The sequence below is a fragment of the Ptychodera flava genome (genome assembly GCF_041260155.1).
Source record: "Ptychodera flava strain L36383 chromosome 23 unlocalized genomic scaffold, AS_Pfla_20210202 Scaffold_23__1_contigs__length_28996876_pilon, whole genome shotgun sequence".
NCBI lineage: Eukaryota > Metazoa > Hemichordata > Enteropneusta > Ptychoderidae > Ptychodera > Ptychodera flava.
The window spans coordinates 22566192-22583619 of NW_027248277.1; positions in this window are offsets into that span (position 1 = coordinate 22566192).

Below are 17428 nucleotides of genomic sequence, written 5' to 3' on the forward strand. Positions count from 1 at the left end.
AGAGTCTTCGATTTGTGTTAAAAATAGAGAATATTTTCCTCCTAGGTTACTTGTAGTTTTCCATTATGAACAGTAAGTCTGATGCCAGTTTTGATCGAGGAGAAAAAATCTTACTAACACGTTCATTTGACTCTAAGGAGAAGTTTGTGTCGTGAAAAAGACACAAGCGACTCAAATCGCAAAAATACTAACAAAATAGAGTGTTTACAGGGGAATATCCCTAATTTGAATAATTAGATTTTGATGATTTCACATTATCTGCCATGTGTCTTTCCTGACCTCACTAAGATACTTAAAGAATGGCTTAACGAATGGATAATAAAAATGATTCAAAAATCGAAAGTGATGAACATCAACACGGTGTATGTGCGATCAAAGTCTTTCTGCCGCCCACAGTTCCCTTTTATGAGTTCGTATTAAAGAAACAATTTATGCCCAGTACTCTAAGTCAGGCCGTGTCAATTTCTTTCATGTAAATTACGTAGCGTCTACAGGTGACCTTCAAATGAAGGCGAGTAATGTAGTTATTACTCTTAGTTAATATCGTACTGTTTTAATTCCGTTCCATTCAATTGTGATATCGACTTATCGACCTCGTCATTTTAGCCATGACTTATTGAGTGGCAGTGTGATATAACCGAGGTTACGTTGGTATTGTCGGTTATGTGTTAGCATGTCGGGGCCGGCAAGGCTGGTATTCCAATGATGAAGGGATGTAAAGACGACTGGAAACAGCGAGTACAATATAATCTAAGATGCTACTTTATTACACTAAGCTCTAAGCTACGTACATAGAGTGATGCTAAGCTGGAGACTGGCTTGAGTACACGTGGGCTAAGATAGATATACATGCCTCATGAATAGTAATACAGCTCATGAATAATAATCACATGACACTACATCACAGGCAGTATTTCGAAAATCTCTTGATACGGTGATTTAGCATTTAAGGGGTCCATATTTTTCTACGTATCTTAATTCTTGAATGTTTGTGTACCTAAAACAGGATAAAATGTTTATATTTTATCAAAACAAAACTGCAAAGGTGATTTTGATTGGTCACTCTCGATATAAATCACACTGTAGGGAGGTTATTGCATGTAAGGTACAAACTATGCTTTAATTAATGTGAAATCACGTTAGAAAATGTAACAAGACTGTTAAGTCGGGAATGTACATATACTGTAATGTGAATAGCACAAAAGTAGACAAAGTCTGTGCAAATGTATGAATCAGGGCTTAGAGTCAATAAAAACACAATTAAACAATATATTGCAAACACAATATACTTGCAGTAAGCTGCTTCAAAGATGCAAGGTCTAAACGCGGACATTAACTACAAAAATGGTCAGCTTTGGTCCAGATGTCAAACAATCATAACAATGTTTGATTCAAGTTTTATGCTTTCGTTTCTCAGTTTAATTTAGACAACACTTCAAAATGCCAAAGGGTCATCATGAGTAAGCCATTGGAGTATATACTATCAAAATGTGCGTGATTCTGAGCTTAAATGTTTCAAAAAACAGCATATAAGTTTATGATAATTGTGTTATCATATTAAAACACTGCATCAAAATACAAATAAATGCACACTAATCCGTTTCCTGTATTATAGAATAATACACGTGAATTCACATTAGTCCACATGAATACAGGCTTCCTGCATATAAGCAATCGGTGCTTTACTATACATCTGTATGTGCAATATTCAGCTAAAATACAGCAACAATCTATGCTTATACTGTATGTATTATTAGTTTTTCATGCAGTGTCATTTACATTGAAGTATCCATTGACCTCTGTGTGTGGCAAGGTGCTGATTGAAAGTTGATGCATTGTGTTATATGGTAACATTATTTTGAGTTTCGAAAATGCCTTTCGGGTGCTTCCTGACTACAGAAAACGTTCTCTTATTTCTCTTATTTCTTATTTCCACGAAACTAATGAATTAACTTCCAATCAGATAGATACACTGACATGTATAGTAAAGATTGTGTCTGCGTATTTCGAATAAAATGACATTATTACATAAATTACCGCAAAATTAAAAAACACAACCATTCATTGTTTGTTTGTTTGTTTGTTTGTTTGTTTGCTATTACCATATATTTATTATTTTGTTTTGAGTCATAAATTCAAAATACTGAATGGTTATTTTTACAAAAAGGTGACCCGATAAATCCAGACATGGAAACACAGAAGGCATATTTGTCCAACGAAATTTCAAGTCGCTAAAACAGTAGCTTTTCCCGAGAATCGAATGGAGATACCGACGATCGTTATTTTATATAATGGCTCAGTAACGTCTCGGCTCCAGTCGAGTCGTGTGGACGTCGTACCTGGCGACCCCGGTTGGCGATAAAACCGAAACCTACACCTTAAACTGAATTAATGAGTATAGTATAATCTTCGGGAAAGCGACATAGGAGGCACAAGCCTAAAGTCATTCGACTAACAACGATCAATTTCCTTAATCACCCCAAAACTCTGTAAAGTCTCGCTCGGAATCAAACTTGCAGCGCGGCATAGCGAAGACATAAGCTGTCGAGCTGTGTGTGCAGCGCTGTGGAATCCCATGTACTTCGAAAGTTGACTCATACAACACTCAAAACAGGGTTTTCGTCAACAAAATTAGGATGTATCCATGGACGAGATATGTGTCATTGCAAACATTAAAGTTCGTAAGACGAAAACATTGATGACCGAGATCGGGATTGACGAGTTGACACAGAGACCGGTGCAGCGGTGACGGCAACGTTGTGGGCACAGACATGCAATGAGTGTGTCATTGAACGGAATCTTTCGCGCTCGCAAAGGTCGTAAACTTGTGTGATATTTTGAAAGCCACGGCATCTCTGAGAATGAGAATTACTGTTTCGATCGTGTCGTCTCATTTACTTCATAAATATAATTGTAAATATTCTAAGTAACTCTGAATACTATGGTTATCCGTCGCTAGCACGGTGAAAGCTATGTCCGCCGATGGCCAACTTGCCTTGGCATCGGTACAGCGCGAGACAATGATTGACACGTTCACGTGACCGAATCCGTACGTCTGGTTGGTGGAGATACCCTTTAGTGTAGCAAATTTCAGCTTGATGGATTTATGAATGAAAGTATCTCCTGGGTGACGGGCCGCTTTACTCTTTAAATGAAAGTAATCCGCGTAAAACACAAATCGCGATGAAATTCATGCAATTTGTTACGATAATTTTGATCCTTCTACGTTAAAAGAAAAATAAGAAGACTGTTCATGTGATAAATATATAATCCCATGGTATTTTTCTCTGCTTGACGTCATCGTATACGAGTGTTTTTTCGCGAAGCCGTACAACTTCGAGCCGAAGGCGAGAAGTTGTACGGCTTGTAACTTAAATACACATCATGAGTCTATGTAACTGTGAATTCAGCGATTGACTGCTGCAACTACATTGTGCTCTGCCACAATTTGGTGCCGAAACCCGGGAGCCAAGGATGACAGAAGATGATGTGAAGACTTGCTACCCGCCTTACTGGAAGATTTGAAGAACTTCTGGAACTCAAGTTGTTCCTAAAATAACTGGAACCATCCAGAGAATGCCTATTGATCCAGAGATTTGCCAATATTGGGAGACACTATGGAAAGGTATTCCACTTGCTGAGTCTCTCCCAAATGATGTTGAAACTTCCACCATCGAGTTGTTGATAGGAAATGACTACTACCTAGATACCCTATTGAATGTCCCAAGGCGCATGGAATCTTGGGAAAATTCAGAATGTGATCAAGAGCAGTGATGGTGAGAAATCTCTGAACAACACAGGGAACCAAATATGCTGATCCTTACCATGGGTACTCAGGTGTGGTCAGAATCTTCTACGTTCACCAATCCAGATTCTTCCTTACCAATCAAGCCAAATCTTGATGACTTTTGGAATTTGGAAACGATTGGCATAAAGGATTCCTACCAAGAATCTGATGATGATAAGGCACTGCAACACTTCAATCAAACAATCAAATTCAAAAAACTTTTATGGGAACGTGAAGTCCAGAGACGATCATTTCCTGCTGCTGTCATAAAGGCTGTCAGATGTAACCAGAAAAGTAACTTAAAAGAGCAACTTGGTCTGCAGATTCACGAAGATGGTTTACCGCGCTGTCATGGAAGACTTGTGAATGCAGAAATCACTGAAGGAGCTAGATTTCAAAACTGCTTCCGAAGAAAGACCACTTTACTGACTTGGTGATCAAGGACTATCATATGCCAAGTCAACATGGTGTTCTCCAAAAATCGACTTTGCCCACAAAAGAGGTTGACTGTACCTAAGTCTGAACTCTTAGCTGTTCTCATTGGTGTACGAAGTCTTAACTTCGTTCAGAAGGAACTTAAATTGCCACTTTCAAATCGTATGTTGTGGTCTGATTCTCAGTGTGTCCTGAAATGGATCAGAAGCAAAAGACAACAAGAAGTGTTTGTGGAAAAATGTGCTCTGCCACAGCTTCTCGCCTTCGGCTCGAAGTTGTACGGCTCCGCGAAAAACACTCGTATACGATGACGTCAAACAGAGAAAAATACCATGGGATTATATATAGAATACGGTAGATGATGAAACCTTTATGGCCTGATACTGCTTTTGCGGACCTTGGTCGTACGGCGTATGGAACCTCGCACGCGCGGGCCCTTCCGCCGTGCGACCTCGATCCGCAGAAGCATTATCAGGGCCGTAAAGATTAATATTAACGCTCGTGGAGTGAAGTAAATTTTTTCTACCCTATTTTTTTCGAAAATCGAAAATTCATTTTTTCTGTTGAGCTAACACAGGATATAATCCATTTTGAATCTCCAATATCGATAATGTGTGTTCTCTGTGATGAAAGGTACCTACGTGCCTACGTACGTTCATATCTGTCTGTCTGTCTGTCTGTCTGTCTTTCTCTCTTATGTATGTATGTATGTATGTATGTATGTATGTATGTATGTATGTATGTATGTATGTATGTATGTATGTATGTATGTATGTATGTATGTATGCATGCATGTACAATACATAAATATTGGGAGTGACGGACGTTCATATGGACCGACCGATCGACAGACAGACAGACAGACAGACAGACGGACAACTCGACTCTGAGCAGCTTGTACCCGGCTCCTATAGATTCCTTTTTGCAACCTAAACAATGTGGCTAGACCACACAGTTTTTGACGATTTGATACTGTGTAATTCTTAACTATTTTTATGACCCATGCACAATTTTTAAAGGGTAGTTGTTGAAACTGAACCGCTAATAACCCGCAATGGAGAATTTTCTCGTCGTCTTGAAGAATGAGCAACGCATGAACAGCAAACACCTTTGGCGGCATTTCTGTACTTTGAGTTGCACAGCAAATTGATGAAAGGCATAGTGGAACACTGAAACGCTGCCAAGGCACCGGTAATAAATAGTGCGACATAGATGTTACATGTAGTAAACACTAGGATTGTGAGACTGACATTTCTGAACATGGATATTATTGCCACGACAATTACAACCATTGTAATGGAAAAATACAGATAAAATAAACAACCGACGTAACGAAAACAGTCCGAAATACTCGTGTTGAATCTTTTACAAGTGACTTTGCTCTAGGCAAAGTGGACAACTTTCTTCTTCCAAATAACTCCTTTGCAATTAAGATGTACAATATAGGCACAAAAGTAATATTGATAAAAACAATGATCGATATAGCAAACATTGTAATCCAATGAAGAGAAAAAGGTGTATAATATGGAAAGCAATCATGGTCCATTCCGAAAGTAAAAAGTGCGCTCAGCAACCAGGTTACCGAGATGCTGATAACGAATTTAGGCGTCTTCAAATATATATGTGCTTTAAAAGGATGGCACACTGCAATGTATCGTTCAAATGCAATCAACAGAATCGTAAAGTTTGATTCAAGTGAGGTGATCAAAATAATAAGGTTTGAGCATAGCGATAGCTTGTCAAATGTACCAAGGACATAACGTGGTAGACTGAATATCATTCCGGAGATGTGCAAAATAATATTTGAGACAGCTAAATTAACCAATAAAACATCCGTTTTCGTTCGCATTTCCTAGATTTACAGATCACCAATACAAAGAAAGAATTGTTTAATAGTCCAAATATTGATATTGACATAAATGGGGACTTAATGTAATCGATAACTTTGCAGAAAATGACAAGCTCGTCTGTAAAATTGTCTCCTGTGTGTGCTGGAAATGCAAATGTGGACAAGTTTGTAAAGTTCATCATTATAAACTCTGCTGACAATAGGTCAATTAAACAACGGCGATTGTTACTTCCTGTAACTGTTTTGTGTGAATATAATCTAAGCTGTTCACCAGTAAATATTTTCCTTTCAACAGCAGGATCTGTTCTCTAGATGCTTAGCAGTCACTTTAGAACTGGTAAGAAGTACACTTAATATTCTTAGTGGCCTTAGCGGTCAGGCCTTGGTAGTTACAAAGCAAAGATGGACGTTATCAATATCGCATAAACCGTCACGACCTACAAGAGAAAAAAACCAAATAATGAGTATAATAGCGATTCGCCTGGTTGACAGGTTTGAACATATTCCAGCCTTGTCGAATGTTCGCCATCGTAACAGTTTTAACACACACACACACACACACACACACACACACACACACACACACACACACACACACCACACACATAAACACACACTCAGACTTACACCAACATACACACACATACACACACACACACACACACACACATATATATTATATATATATATATATATATATATATATTATATATATATATATATATATATATATATATATATATATATATATATATTATATAATGTGTGAATGTGTGTGATATTGCCCTCGCTATCGTGTGTTATTCTTATTTTGATATATTTACTCTCTTCTTCTAGTTACTTAATACAAGGAAGAAAGCACTGAACACATATTGACGGTTTGATCAAGGTGCCCCTTTCAATGCTGCACCTGCTGGAAACCTGACACCTACAATTGATGCAGTGAAGTGAGAAGGAGACAATACTTTCAGTGAAAGAATACAGCAGCCGTCGCTTAGTACTATATCAGGCATACTGAAAAGAGTGAGATCATATTCTGATCGATGGGGCTGGAAGAAAAGACGCGAAAAAAAACGAGATTGCCTGCGTAATCCAAATAAAGCACGATCATAATTGTGGAGCAAACTACGAATAAACGTGTAGTGTAAAATCCATGCGAAAATTACTACTTTCTATTTTGCTCTTTTCTATTTTGAATGCAAATTTAAAAGTCATTCTATTTTCAATTTTACATATTCACCATCTTTTCTGAATTCAACTTTAGAACTCAACATTTCTCTTGTCTTTCTTTTTGCTATTCTATATATGCGTTGTACGGCCTCCCACCACAGCCCTGCTCAGGTCAGTGGACAAAAGTGGTGACATTCTGTTCAATGCGGACCGCGCACGAAAAAACTAATTTTCGGCCATGAGCATGAGTTTTCAAAGATGTGTAGTCTCATTCCGCAGATGAATGGGTTGAAGGAGAGGATTAAAGAGGAAGGAGACCACATCTTTGAAAGCTTGCGTTCCAGTAATCATCCACTTGATTATAGCGTGCTACCACACGTTATATTGTACGTCATTGTTGATATACACGGCTACATTTTCTTTTACCCGCACCATATAGCCGCTCAAAGACCGCAAAAACCTTCGCTCTCGGGACGTACCAAACTGTTAGTTTGCAGGCGATGCACAATTAAGAGCCAAAATGTCCGTCAAATTGTGAAAACATGTGTCGACATCTTAATATTTAAATTGTTCGCTCTGAAAGAGAAACTTAACCCTCCATTGAAGTGGAACGGCAAAACAGCGGAATAAAATCAACAAAATATGTTTTATATAGGTCATTCTCCCAATCCATAAACTGATGAGTTGAGTCAGTATAGAACATTCTGAAGCTTTAAAGTCCACCTCCTCCATGACCTTGAATTCAATTAGTCATGTTAACAATTTTCTAGAAGGTCATGTTCACTATAAGTAAAGATATTTTAGAACAGTAATTAGCATATCAATAGAAATTATAGAATTCTCCCGCGTTTTCTTGATTAAGCTCATTTTAGAACGATTACGGGACGGTAGGATTATCATTTAGACTTTCGGATCACTTCAGTATTTATTCAAGACATTTGAGACTTTTCATGACCTTCGCACTTAATGTGAACTCTGTACGACTCGGATTTACATCAAGCCTGCAAGCAAAATGACTTCCTTACCCATCAGTGTGCCCCTCTAGATTCTACTCTCGGAGACCAACTTAGGAGTTTTGTTTGGTCTCAGCTCTTACACTTAATTTCATTTAGCATTGTAAATTTTATTTCATTCTGATAATTAATTCGGTAAATAGTTTTAATAATTTTATTGTAAAAATTGTCGCCGAGTTTATCGCGTTTTTAAACATAGGGTTACCATCATTCTTTAGCAACCAACTTTCTATTGGCACAGCGAAAAACAAGTAGGGTCGATTTTTACCTATTTCATCGCTTATTTCGGGACGTCGTCTGGAAAATAGTCCTAGGCTTGCACTGTCAAAGAGAATCAAATCGAATCACCTTTGAAGACAAGTAAGTGAAAATAATTTCAAATGTTCTGTTTTTCATGCCTAGTTCTAAGTTTGAATTCATTGGCCGTAAACATGTTAACTGTTTGTTTGTTATTCTCAGATATCAATTATTTCTCGTTGCAATTCAGAAATTTGCAATACTAAATGGATTTGCACCTGGTTATGTACTGCAATTTTCTTATGTTGCTGAGAGGTATCATTTAAATAGTGAAAGTTCTAGAAATGCTGATGTATGTTACAAATTTTAAGACAACAACTTGAGAAGGTCATTAAAGTTTGTATACCGCGCTTCAAACATTTGAATAATATTCCTTCATCGACCAGGAATACGGAAGGTTTATCATACTTCAAAGCGTGGTTAGATTTCTACATGCTAAGCCTAAGAATAAAATTACTTCACTCGATTAGCTTTCATCAGCTATTGTCAACTCTGGTATTTTATCTTGACTGGTGTCAAATTTTCTATTTTGTTTTATCTGTGCACGTTGAGGGTTCTGATCCGAATTACAATATTTTAGACATTTAAAATCAAGAAATCCACCAAGTGAAAGTGAAATAATGACAACGCTTTTTGTAATTGCAGCAAACACAATATATTTCGACTTCAGCCCCTGGGTGTGCACACAAGAAAAAGGACACCATAGTATAGGCCTACTGTTCAGTCGAATGCATCATAGAAGGGTTCTTCGACCAGCGAATGAATGCATTAGAATCAGGAACGGATATGTTATGCTTACAATTTAACCTTGATTTAATACAGAGGCTGATCAAGAGAGACCGAAACTTTGATAAAACCAAATGTGATGGCGTAATTATAATGATAGATGGATATGCCATAGAAGAATAAAAGGGGGAAAATATCGACAGCTAGCCCTGCACGCTGCACCACTTGTTTCTATCCAGAAATTTCCCTTGTAAGGTATCTGTAAAGCATGCTTGCAAATCCACAGAGATTAACAATATAATATTTACATTTCAAAAAGAATTTGAATTAGATGGAACAGTTTTATATTCTCAAAAAGAACATCTTCGAAATTAGATACATATTACTGAAGGGACAAAGGCATTGCTTTCCTTTTTCAGCAACTATTAAATCTTACCTGCAGGTTCGGAATAAACTTCACCAAGAAGGTTAGTGACAATTTTAGAGCGTCTCGAGATGTGCTGATCTTTAAATTGTTGCCGGTAATTTATCAGCGGACGATCTGCATTGGTACCATGGTAGTTTTGCGCGTCGTCGGCGCGGAGGTGTGTTGCTTATAAGTTTTGATGCCAGAACCTATACGAAACATAGAAGCGGTTGGGTTATTTTAAGAAAAATTATACTAGTGTCAGTCATGCAAATGTGTTGTTTTGATTGGATGAGAGCTAACGTTGACGGTGTTACAATGTTTTGCTAATGCTAAAGGCAGTCTAAAATAGCGAGAGAAGCTTAATATGGAGACAGAGAGCACTTGAAATGCAGGAAGAATCGAGATACGAACTGTATGATAAATCTGATAAACGGACATCATAAGGAGAATATCGTAAACGTGTATAACTTTACTTCAAAACCCGTGGTGTTAATAATTTCACCTTTCGAAATCAGCTTTGGTTTGGTTTTGTAATTGTTGTCCGTTGTCATAGACAACTAAGAGCGGAACCTGCTCAGTATTTATGCTTTGCGTTTAAAATGCTTGGTCCCGAGTGTATATTTCTGTGCTACAACGACATATCAATATTTGCCAAGCAGCTTGCTCTATATGCCGTGCACAGGACCAAATCTTGTCAATAGCAGGCTGTGGCGGATGTTGTCGCTCAATCATATCGATTAAGCTGTCCGATGTGAATTTGGAAATTTTCTGTGCAATGATTTGAAGTCAACGGCATTAAAATAGTTTAGAACTTGTTAGGCCATTCACGGTTTTTATAAGGTTATATTGTATCACTAGTGCTAATGTGTCGTTCTGATTGGACAATTACTCATGCCTGCTATCGTTCAATGGGTACATAGCGCCCAGAGGGGTCGTCAACTAGCAAGGAAGGTTGATGGAAATCTACAAGGCGTTTTAGAAACAGGTTTAAGAGAGAATAAAACAAGTGAAATGTTTAAGAACATAATATTTATCTAAAAATTATTGTACAAGTAAATCTCAATTTTCAGAGCTATAGGAATTGAAGGTAATATATGCAATATTATGAGTTGAAACATTGTATCATATTCCTGATTTTCTTATTTTAATAACCGAGTATAGTTCACATGGGTTATATCACAGCCCCTAAAATATCGGATAGAAAAATGCTCGCAATACATAAATCTACTTTCTAATTCTTGAGCACTGATGCCAAGTTGAAATACCGCTTTATGTCACGTGACACACATAGTTGACAACTGGCACAGTTGCAGAAACAATCACAGGCAAATGATATGGGCTTTGGTTTAATGTACTCTTCACAGTTAAAGTAACACATTGTAACACAATATCGTGTAGAGCTGCGACAGGTTTCACACGTAATTTTGTAGAGAATGTTTATCTTGACACAAATATACAGGGAATGGTGGCCATATTATTTCACGCTGCACTTTACATGAAAATTTAAGTAGATTAGGACGATAATTTATTTCGGTAAACAAAAAATCAATATGAGCCAGTATTGGAAACATTGGAAGACATATCAGTTGCTTTTGACAGGTCTATCGTTGACACCCGTAATCAAACCCCACTTCTGCGGGCTGCACCATTAATTTCCCTAAAAGAAGTTTGTGTTCTTAGACAATAACCAATTGAACGAACTGTACAGTTTTGATCACCTATGATAGTATCGATATGGAATCATCAATTAATTGGTTGATTTTGCAACACCAGATTAGTCATGCGTATGCTGAATGACTATCATTGTTCTGACTGCTCACGATGTTCTACTTGAGTCAATTTAATAAGTTTTCAATATGCTGAGTATTTCATTAATTATGTATCATGGTAGCTTCTGTTGTGTACAAACGGAGGTCAACAGTGGTAAAACAGCCAAACTGCGGAACAATACAAACAGGTGACAAGTGATAGGTGTCATGTTATGTAGGTCATTCTCCTCGACCAAAGACCTTAGTTTTTCTCAGTCTAGAATATTCTGAAGGTCATGTGGTTAGGGTAATTGTCCATCATGGGCTTGAATTCAATCGATCCTGTTCAGAAAATTACAAAATTTCATGTTTACTATAAGTGAATATATTTTAGAAGATTAATTAGCATATCAATAGAAATCATAGAATACTTCCTTGTTGTCTGGTTTAAACTCTTTTTAGTACAAATACAGGACGTCATGTTTACTACAAGTGAAGATATTTTACTGACAGTAATTAGCATATAAACAGATAATCTAGATTTCTCCCATGTTGTTCGGATTAAGCTAAATTTAGCACAAATACGGGATTGAGAGATTTTGCAGATCACTCTTCAGTATGTATTTAGGACTTTTTGGACGTTCCGTGACCTAAACACTGACTGTGAACTCTCCAAGACTCGGAACTATATCAAGATGGCAAGCTAAATGACTTACTTACCGATCAGTGTGCCTGGCTACATAATTTTTCCGGACACTAATTTAAGAGCTTTTTGCAGTCCCAGTTGAAGTAATATGACAGAACCCCATGGCCGGTGAGCGGTAATTGCACGAGTGCTGCGGTGTATTCGGCGGCAGTCCTTTCACTCGCTTCGCTCGTGAAAGGACCGCCGAATACACCGCAGCAAGTCATTAAGAGGTCAAAGTCATTTAGAGGTCCAAGTGGAAAATAAAAGCTGTTTGACATTTCTGGTTTTTTTTTTGAATTTATTTATGAAGACTGCAATAAAACCGTATCGCCACGGATTTTTTAGCAACTGCTACATTTAAAAAACCCTATCTTTATATCTATTGCTAAACATGGAGGAGATAACTTGTCCTGAACACTCTAAAGAGAACTGACCTTTTTCAGTTTGTACATTGATAGCACCAGTGACAAGCAAACCATTCACTCCACCGATGGACTCAGTAGATGTCTCAAACGTCCCCTGAAACGCCTGGGGAGGAACATATAAATCAATAGATTCTATTACAGGGATTTTAAACGGTTTTAGAGGAAAGACGTATCTAGCCCATTCATTATTGACAATTATTGGAAAGATGCGCTGAAGTATTTCGATAAATGTTTGTAGGAACTCTCAGATTTAGTAATTGAAATTTCAATGAATTTGAAGATATAGCTACGAGCTGCAGTTGCATAATCAACAGAACCAAATATGAAAACCTTTGAAGACAATTAAATTAAAATAATATCAAGCTCAGTATTTTTCCTTTTTCATGTATAGTATAAGATTGTATTCATTTGGCCGTAAACCTGTTAACTCCGCGTAGCATTTGACTGTTGTATTGGTGGCGTCCGTATGCACAACAACTTATTTAAGGGCTTCTGATCGGGCTTCAATGTTGTCATGAGTCCTTGGCAAGACCAGTAGAGGACGCAATTGTTGGCAAGTCAACCGAACAGGATTTGCACCCATGGCATTCAAAAACAAAAGCAGTCCAAAAAAAGTTTGTGTGGACAAAATCCTCGACAAATCAAACACACTTTAGGCAATATTGAAACACATTTTGACATTATTGGGCGATGCAGTTCAGGGCATCATTTTCACCGTTTGCTTCCGAAAAAATGTACAAATGACTTCACTTGAGAATGATTTATTTTCGTAAAACTGTGTTTTGCATTCAAGCATCTCTAAAGTTGTTCGGCTGGCTCGGTTTATATCTCACCAATGTTGACTCACTTTATTGTATCATTGTGCCAGTTATACTGTGTACAGTAAACAGCTTTATTGAAAAAGGTGACTTTTTGCCAAAAAGTTCTAATTAAATAGGAAAACAGCTAACCAAAGTACAAGCCTTTTAAATCGAGAACGTTATGAATCTAAATATTTTTTTCATAGCTGATTCGTGTATGTCATATTCAAAGGAACCATAGGATCTATCTGAGGCATTTTGCGATATACTACCATTGTTTTCAAAATATCAACCGATGAACAACACAAAGTTGGTACATTAGTGAACAACACAAAATTAGTACATTAGCTTACAGGTATCCGGGCTCAAAATGAATATATGTTCGCCAACATTGACAGGGTGAGTATCAGGTTCAACCTTAGACAACATTCACCAGTTTTGAAGAATATGCACAGTTTCTGTGTCATAGGGTTTCAGTTTTCATCTTTACAAGTCATGGATTGACTAATCTCTTTTGTGTACTGCCATTGTCAAGGCATGATGGACGAACATATACTTTATCAATGTAAATAATGTAGCCAGAGTCCAAAATAAAACAGGTCCGCTTTTGTGATGTATTTAATTTCAGCATATTTGGAAGTTAGTATGACCGAAGGCCGTGTGACCTGGGATAGTCACGTTAAGCTATGAGTAAATGCTGCATTATATAATACTACATGCATAGCGTGCACATTGGTTCAGCCACATTCCCGCACCATAGATACACTGACACGTATAGTGTAGATTGTGTCTGGGTATTTTGATTAAAGTGATAGTTTTACAGAAATTATGGGAAAATTGCAAACACTCAACTATTTATTGTTTGTTTGTTTGTTTGTTATTCAAAGATAATTCTTATTTTGTAGCGATTCAGAAATTTGGAATATTGAACGGTTTTGCATCGGATCATTAACAGCAATTTTCTTGTTCCTTAGATGTATTCTTTAAATACTCAAAGTTCTATAAATGCTTACGTTTGTTCCAACTTTTAAGGCGGCAACTGGACGAGTGTCGTTCACGTTTGTATACCGCGCTTCAAACATTTGAAATAATACTCCTTCATCTATCATGAATACGGAAAATTTGTCACACTTCACACCGTAGTTAGATTTATACATGCTAAGCTTAACATAAACTCCCTTCACTCGAATAGTTTCATCACGTAATGTCAACTTTCGTTATGATAGGAGTCAAATTTTGTATTTTTGTTTCTGCATCTATGCACTTTGAGGGTTCTGATGTTAATTGCTATATCTTACACACTTGAAACCAAGAAACCCACAAAGTGAAAGTGTAACAATAGTTGGATTTTGACAACGTATCTTGCAATTGCAGCAAACACAAGATTCCTGCTTTGAGCGTTTGACCCCTGGTTGTGCACAAAAGATAAAGGACACCATCGTGTATACTGTTCAGTCGCGTGCACCAAAGAATAGTTCTTCGACCAACGAATGAATGAATTGGAATCATGAACGGAGATGCTATGCTTATTATTCAACTTAATATTGATGATTGATAATATTGACGAGGCTAATCTTGAGAGCCCAGGACTTTGATACAACCAAATGCAATGGCTTAAAAATTATAGCAAAGAGACAGATATGAAATACCGGTGAAAAAAATCCGAGTGACAAATCACCAACAGTTACCCTTACAAGTATTATTATACACCTACTGCCGTAACCTATGGGAGTTTGACAGTCCAATAACTTTCCGTATTTTGTATAGTACGTGCCCGAGTCCCGAATACGGGAGACGCGCGACGCACAATTTTCAGGGGTTTGTAGCAATTTTATTTCAACAATCGCGCGCGTTCCACTCATGCCTCAAAATTTATCATAGAATTAGTTTATACGGACGATTAATGGAGGGAGGTGTATCGGCCCTGTATGGACTCGGGCTCAGTGAGTGACGTATTCGACTCGCCTTCGGCTCGTCCAATACGTCACTCACTGAGCCCTCGTCCATACAGGGCCGTATTTTGTGAATAACCCTATATTATTTGTATGCTGCCCCACCTGTTTCTATGCTAAAATGTCCCTGTAAGGTATGAGAAAAATATGCTTGCAAATGCAAAGATGCTGACAAAGTGATTGATGTCAATCTTAAGAAAAATCACTTGGAGATATATATGTTGAAGAGATCAGTTTTTATACTTCACTGAAGAAGAACATGTCCGAAATAGGATAAATAGTACTTAAGGGGCATAAGTATTGCTTCCTCCTTTCAACAACTGTTAAATCTTACCTGCAGGTACGGAACAAACTTTGCCAAGTTCGTCACTGACAATTTTAGAGCGTCTCAAGATCTTCTGATCCTCAAATTGTAGCGGGTAATTTAGAAGTGGACGACCCGTGACTGCATACTAGTTATTTTAGGCGTCACAACGCCGAGATGTTTTGCTTTTCAGTGCTGATGCCAGAACTCGTATTAATTATTAAGTAGATTTTCCGAGTGTGCCAGTCATGCAAATGCGTTGTCCTGATTGGACGAGAGCTAAAGCTGGCAGCAGTGTAATGTTTTACTCAAGCTAAACGGGACTCACAACTAGCATAAAAACATAATATGGAGACAGAGAGCACTTGAACGGCAGGAGGAATCGGTGGAAATAAAATGGAGAAAATTGCTAGAAACAGAAACAAAACACCAAAACACTATGTAGTTGCTAGATTTCTCACATAAGGTATAATCATCGCACATAATTAACAAAGTCTGAACCTGTCTGAACCTGATAATTAACTGATTGGACGAGAGCTAAAGCTGGCAGCAGCGTAATGTTTTACCCAAGCTAAACGGGAGTCACAACTAGCATAGAAACACAATATGGAGACAGAGAGCATTTGAACGGCAGGAGGAATCGGTGGAAATAAAATGGAGAAAATTGCTAGAAACAGAAACAAAACACCAAAACACTATGTAGTTGCTAGATTTCTCACATAAGGTATAATCATCGCACATAATTAACAAAGTCTGAACCTGTCTGAACCTGATAATTAACCTTTATGCAGAATTGACGTCAAAGTCAATGAACTCTGTAACACTATATTACTACGTGTTTCATGTGATGATTAATTCGTTATTTAGAAGTTCTACGGTAGATACGGAGATGTTGTATCAAAGTATGACCTGTCTGTTTCTCAAATGATGAGTGACAGCATACCAAATTTTGACTCACAAAAGTAATTTGGTGAATTCACCAAATAACAATGAATTTGTCGCTTTGGGTCAATCTTGACGGGTGCGGCTAGCTGGCAGGGTACGCTTACCCATTCCGGACACCTGGTACCACCACTATTTCGTGGTTCAAGATGGCCCCATTGCCTTTGTCATCATCTATATGTTCCTTGGACCTGGTAAATTTCACAGTTTACCTTGAATGATAACGATTATTTGACCTGATTTGATGTCTATTACGCATGGTAGTTGCTATTCTTGTCGTTAAAGTAACGACATCTGTACTAGAATCCCATATTTGTCCTCCTTCTTGATTCACCTTAATGTATCCTATTCATCGAGATCTCCATTGCCAATGTGGGTATTGTAAAGAACCTGCCGTTCATTATCGTGGTCTGTAAAATAATTCAAGGAACTTCAAACCAAAACTTGTGCTCTATTGGTGAACTTGGCCTTATCTGATATGACTTGGCTTATGAACGCGTATTGCAGTCTTTTTTGTAACGATCCCATGCACGTTGTATGTGTTGACCCAGTTTATACTATCGATAAAGTCATGTTCGATGGTAGCTATGATCAGCATTGAAAGGTACATAGCCACCTGCAATCCTTTCAAAATATAGCAATTGTTGTGTCTATAACGTTGATTCTGAGTATCGCATTGTCAAGTACTGAAGTTGCGACTTGTATAGATTTTTTGGACGCCGCGGGACAAAACGTGTTCACAATGATTTGCTTTTGTCTCACCGCTGCTGATCTATTTACCTGCTTGGTCATGACGTCATTGCGCCACGCTTTAATCGCATGCGCAATGCAGAGAATAAATATGTTTAATCTGCATAAATTTGCCTTAAAGATAAAATCAAGC